The 6,479-nt window shown below is 34.8% G+C and overlaps 1 protein-coding gene across 11 annotated transcripts in view; it reads left to right on the top strand.

The window, feature by feature from the left end:
• Positions 1–3,474: 3,474 nt before the first annotated feature.
• The window catches only part of LOC134718815 (neogenin-like), an 86,661-nt gene continuing 83,656 nt past the window's right edge, over positions 3,475–6,479 (top strand). For 5 of the 11 annotated variants that reach the window (XM_063581555.1, XM_063581562.1, XM_063581560.1 and 2 more), the window contains exon 1: positions 3,476–3,505. The gene's annotated coding sequence lies outside the window, so the exon portion shown is untranslated. Of the gene's footprint in view, positions 3,506–6,479 lie in introns of all 11 variants that reach the window. The other 6 variants (XM_063581563.1, XM_063581561.1, XM_063581559.1 and 3 more) reach the window with 3 other exon arrangements.

The following is a 6,479-nucleotide window of genomic DNA, read 5'->3' as shown; positions in this document are numbered from 1 at the left end:
GGGGGGGGGGGGGGCAGGAGGATTTTGAAAATAAATAACTCAGCCTTGATTATCACAAAAATAAATGGTTTGTTCTGTGGTTGTTTGAAAATAAATTACCTGACTTGCAATGTATTGAAAATAAATAACTCAGCAGGGTTATGGCTTATTGGGCCTTCAGCGGTTCCAAAACCCTTCAAAAAAAATTTTGCCTCGCTCCGCTCGGCTAAATATGTTTGAAAATACTTTTGAAAGAGGCTAGGAAAAAACATACTAAATTAACTTCAATACTATGTATGTATGCATTATGTGTATATTGCTTGGGAATATAAATGATTCATTTCGTTAGGAAAATTATTAAATACTTAATCTAATTATACCAATTGTCTTTTATAATATACTTATTACTATGTATTTTGTCCTGTCTCGCTATGTATTATCTTAAAATGTTTGTATATACTGTCCTCTTGTACACAAGTATGTGTCTGACTGAGGTTATGAATGACATCTTGAATCTTAATATTTCTGAAGGGGATAATGATCTACTAGTATTCTGATTAAATGGTACACAATAACTTGACTATACATGTATTAATGGTTTATCTTTTTTCTAAATGGTTATTTGGACGGAGAGTTGTCTCATTGGCACTCACACCACATCTTCCTATATCTAATTATTCAAAATTAACAAATATTTAAAAAAAAAATGGATGTTTTCGAATATCATAAATATAGTGGTAAAAAATGAATAATCAGTCCCTTGCTTTAATGAAAATGAAAAATCTTGCTTCAATAGTACAGAAAATGAATAAACTGTCCTCTCAGTTTACAAAAATAAATAACCGATCAAAAACAAATCCTCCTGCCCCCCCCCCCCCCCCCCCCAGAATATCAAATGGTCGTCCCCTAATATGATAGCTTTTGCATATGTGTAACGAACGGAAGTACACAAGCTATAATTTCCCACCCAGGCTGATAACCCATATCAGCCCGGTCTGATAACCCATATCAGGGGCGTCTCGTGCAAAAACCCATAACAGTGCTTCTCGTGCATGTTACTTCCGGTGTTTCCGGTATCGGTTGTTTATTTTCCCATTGTGACGTCAGATATTGATGACGACGTCAAAATTTACGGGAACTTTTGTGGGGATAGTTTAGACTAGTACTTGCTAACAAATACCATTGGCAATTATGAATCATTTAATAGTACAACAAACATGGAGTAATAATTATCATGAAACTCTTCCAAATATTCAATGTTTCAAAATGCCTCTTTAGGAAATGTTACCATACAATGTACATATATATGGAGGTAGTGATGCTGTTGGTTGACAATTATAGTATATTGGATTTATAACTTAACTTCTTTATAAAGTTTTTGACTGTTTTAGTTGTTGCATTTGTTTGGTTTTTTTTTTTTTGCCTTACATAAAACTATTGTCGGAAGTATATGATAAAGCGATTAATACATGGCCTTTTCCGTCTCGGGCTGATATGGGGGTCTCGGGATGATACCCAGGCTGATATGGAAAAGGCGATGTATTAATCTCTACCCAGATAGCAAACATGTGTTGGGCCCACGTTGGCATTCTGTTGGCAACATTGTTGGGCCAACGTTGGAAAACTATGTTGGGCCAACGTCATTTTGCTCATCGGCCCTTCATTGGCCCAACATTTTGGGTCTTTGTTGGGCCAACATCAGTATGCCAATAAAGTAACTATTTGCCAACTATCTGCCAACAATGTTAACTGTTTGCCAACAGTCTCCCAACGTAGTCTAGTTTTGAAATTATGTTGGTCCATTGTTGGTCGTACAACAGTTTGCCAACGTCCATTAACAGTGTCTTAAAAACTTTCCTTATTATTATTTATTAGTAATCAGTATATTCTGGTCTATCCTGTTATGTATGCAGATTAAATACAATCACCTGTGAATTGGAGAGGGAGATACTAATCCACTCGTACCAAATCGGCAGAAGTAAATTAATTTCAATATATGGAAGTGTTTAACGACCTTGACTGGCTTTTCAGCCCTCGCACGGTCGGCTCGGTGCCCGAAGGCGTTTGGTGAGCTTTAAATGATTTGATGCCATGGGTCAGGAACAAGTAGTGGAGGTCACAATATGGAGGCCGCCATCTTGGTTTTGGTGAGTAGATTTTGGTTTTTTACTATTTTGGTCTTTATTCTTCACAACGGCTGCTTTCAGGGCCAGTTTGGTCAGCTTGGCAGCCCGCTAGCCTCGATGATGGAGTACTGGTAGATGAATCGTGGACGTAGTTCTAAAGATGACAGGAAGCGTTATCAGGACCAAAGCCCTGAGGCAGTGAAATGTAGGTCGTATCACCCAACAGCCTAGGATACAGCCCTCGGACGTTAATCGGCATGACACTCCCCATAATATACAATGGTTTTGGAGGCATGTTAACGCGGGTACGCCAACTACTACGTCTCTCTGTACGGCATGGATTGGTTTCTGTCATCTTAGTAGTATGTCGTTGACCATCTAGCAATAAACCCTCATCGAAGATAGCGGGTAAAGGAGAGCTGACCCAGCACGTCCGTTCAGCTGTAAGGACTGAGACGTGACTGATGATGAATGGATTGTTATGATGGATTTATTAATTTCAATTTTTTCCAAATGAAACTATATTCCAATTTTATTTATTTTTTGGGGCTGGTTTTAAATATTTATTGTTTGCACAAAAAAATATTCAAACATTAAGATAAATACATTTAGATGACTACACAGATTTGAAAATATTAGATAAAGAGAATGAATAGCACATCTTTTTGTTTGCACTTTGGAATAATATTTTTTTTAAACTTAAAAATCTGTGGTATAAAACGGGGAGATAAGTACTTAATACGTTGGCATATTGTTGGCACAATGTTGGCTTATATTTCAATATTGACATGAAATATATCATAAGAATGAGCATTCAAATAAAGTTTGTTTAAAATTGGTTCAGTGGGTTCAGTCAGAAGATCTTACACTGAACCAATGGACGACATAAGTCGAATATCATTGGACCAACTACTTAAATAACAGTTGGTAAGAAAATGTTGGGCCAACATTTGGCCAACCATACAAAAATGACAGTTGGTGCCAAGTTGTTTGGCCAACGAGGGGCCAACAGTGTCAAAATAACTGTTGGCTGGGTTTTGTTGGGCCAACGTTGGTATCTTCTTGTCCTGCCAACGCCAACTGTTTACCAACTGTGCCAACTAATCACCAATGTTGGCCCAACAAAGTATTGTTATCTGGGTATGTATTCATATCCATGTATTCCAATAATTCCAATAATAATAATTATTTATAATTATGCATTTAAAATAAATAAAATCCAAATGATCGAAGGATTGCATAAAGTTGAATTGCAATAAATAACATAGAAGTGTTCTTTCTAAGTTTTTAAACAGGTGCGCGAAAAAGCGACATCTGTATATGCAAATTAGTTCCTTATATGGCAGACTTCACCTTTCACCCAATCGTTTCATTGTGAAAGAAACCAACATGGCGTACGGGTAAAGAAAGGCTTCTCATTGGAATTTTAACTGTTTTTAGTTCATTAAGAGTTGTAAATTGGAGTTTTATTGTGTATAAGAATCATATTTCATAACTTTATCGCAAAACAAACAAAGGATTTTTGCTACAAGTTTGGATACGCTGTGTGATTAGGTTAAACTTTTTGTTATTGTGTTGTCGAACTTCAGAAAGATATTTACAAAGGTTTGTTTTAAAATTTATATTATGAATTCTTAAAAAAAACACACTTAACTTTAAATTTAATAGAATAATGACAATTTCAAACGTGCCAGATAGAAAATAATAGTTACTATAAGGAGATGTCAAATTATAATTTGGAAAAGAAGTTTGAAAGTCTTGAAAAACTAATTTCAAACTTGATGACGGTAAGGTAGTGTTATAAATCACCCGTAAATTGCTACTTTAAAAGGCAAACAAATCATTTTATTTTAGTAGACATCCAGGTGTACAATGTTTAATAGTTGATAAAATGTGACAGCTAAAATCTCTCTAAAAAAGAGGTCCATGTGCATTTTGTAAGCGTGGGAAACCCAGGTGGGAAATACAGATTTATAAATACAGTAACTTGTCCTTTTCCTAGTCTAAATAATTATAACGTCTTGGAAAGCTATTTTAATTTTTGCTTTGCTTTGATGCTTTCCTGGGATGTAAGGCTTCAAAGATAAAAAAAAAATATCGCCCAAGTTATTATCTTGATACCCCCATATCATCTTGGGTATCATCCTGTCTACCTTATGTACAATGTACATGTAGGCCCAAGTGGAAGCAGGACAAATCGCCCTACTGTACACCAAATCGTCCCACTTGTGAAAAATTATGAATCCATGACAAATCACCCCACTGGCAAATGGTCCCACTTTTTCAACAACTCACTCCACTTTTAAAATAATCATCCACTCTTGTTTACCATGTTTACCAATGCAACTCACCACACTTTTGAAGAGCCTCTTTTTCAAGAGGGATCAAATCCCGCTGAAATAATTATAAGGTAAGCCAACTTGTCTCACTCATGAAAAATACATATAAACCACAATGAAAATAGATGCATATATCAGTCTGCACGCTGAACTGCTAAATCTACAGGCCCGCAGCTCAATTTTTGAATTTTTTTAGTTAGATTCTGTTGGCCTGTAGGTCTGATTTTTACAGGCCCGAGAGCTATTTTACCAGCCTGGGCTGCCACTCGGCGTGAAGACATATGTTCCTATCCCATTGAAGGCAGCCCAGGCTGGTAAAATAGCGGCATTCAACAGTGGCGTCACATCTGGCTAGTTTATTTCTTTTTGTTATACATGTACTAATGCCAAAACTTTCATTGTCCTCCTAAAATATTTGCCACTGTATGTTAAGTAACCTAACAATCAACCAATCAATGTAGTAGTCATTTCTAACATAAAATAGATTGAAGTACATGTACTATGTAATGCACGACAAAAACGAACCAGGGAACATTTTCTCCCACTGTTTTAAAGCAGCATCATGGGAATGAAAGTACGCAAGAAATTTCAAAGGCAAGTCCAGCGACTCTCCATTATTGGCCATGGCAATTTCATCAGTGAGACAATGAAATTTAAGAGTTACATAATTTATTATTTTAGGAGTAGTAACCATGATAAAATAGCTATACATGTACATTGTATATAGAGCAAGGATGATATAAGTTTTAGTTATTGATAAACTTTTGTTTAAAAAATGTTGATAAATGTGCTTTTCAATTCTGATGTACATTTAAAAAAAAAGAGTCAGACAGATCATCCAGAGTCCAGAATTCATGGACTTGTCTTAGTATAGAATTCTGAGTACATGTAAACAAAATGTATGTGAAGCATTATTTTCTTGATTTTAAATTATGTACATGTACATGTACAAATGTAGCATTAAGTTTTAAAGAACATGTTAAAACATGTATATACATCTATTCAAATAGCACCATACCACTACCATGCTGCTTCCTGTTTGAAGCTCTAGTTGTGTGTGCAAATTTAAATGTGAATCAGGCATTGCATTGATATGATAGTTATTATTCCAGACCCCCCTTACTGACAAGTCGAAGGGGACTTAAGGTTTACACTGTCTGTATGTCAGTCTGTTTTCAAATCAGTTTTCTGGACTTTCTCTATGCTTAAAGATATTGATTTGAAATTTGGTGTATTGTTTTTATCAGGACAAGTTACATCTTAAGTTCAATTTTTGATGAAATTATAACTCATTAAAATTACTAGTTTATATACATGTAGTACAATGTATATATATTGTATTTGTATACATGTATGTAATAACTTCAAATCTGAGCCTCTAAAATAAACACAAAATCCTCCCAAATGAGAACCTCTTATATTAGATCTGTTGAATGTAATTTAGTATACAAGAAAAACGTATTTAACATTCTCTCAAGAGACATGATTATTTTGTACTTCAATGCAAGCTAGTCTTATTGGAAAGAATGTCATTTTAACATGCCTTAATAGTAAGGAGATTTTACAGCGTAATTCCATGTTTGTGCAATATGAATAATTGATAGAAAATCAAGCTTTCATAAAAGACGATTTTGCAGTTGGTGCCTAAGAGACTAATCAAATTTGAATTGATTGAGTTTTATAAGAAGTACATCTTGTATTTCTCACATAAAGATTATTGTAAATAAAGTGGTACAAATATAGTTAAAAGTATAAGATGGTTTTATTGAAAGAAAACAGCAAAAGTTTAGTAACCAGTGGTGGGGCAGATAAAGTTTTTAACCTTAAATTAAAACAGTAACATGTTTTAGGAAGCCAGAGAGAAATATGAGCAATCATTGGAATCACTTCCATTTACTGTGTTTCCAAAAAATTGAAATTGGGGGAAAAAAAGATTTTAAAGTGAATTAGAATTGAATTTTATGCACCACATGCAGAATGAGCTTTGCCCATTGTTGAAGTTGTTCGGAAACCCACATGTTATATATATTGCAAT

Source organism: Mytilus trossulus, chromosome 5 (assembly GCF_036588685.1).
Source record: "Mytilus trossulus isolate FHL-02 chromosome 5, PNRI_Mtr1.1.1.hap1, whole genome shotgun sequence".
Lineage (NCBI taxonomy): Eukaryota > Metazoa > Mollusca > Bivalvia > Mytilida > Mytilidae > Mytilus > Mytilus trossulus.
Note: the sequence above shows the minus strand (reverse complement) of the source record. Positions and strands in the feature narration are given on the sequence as shown.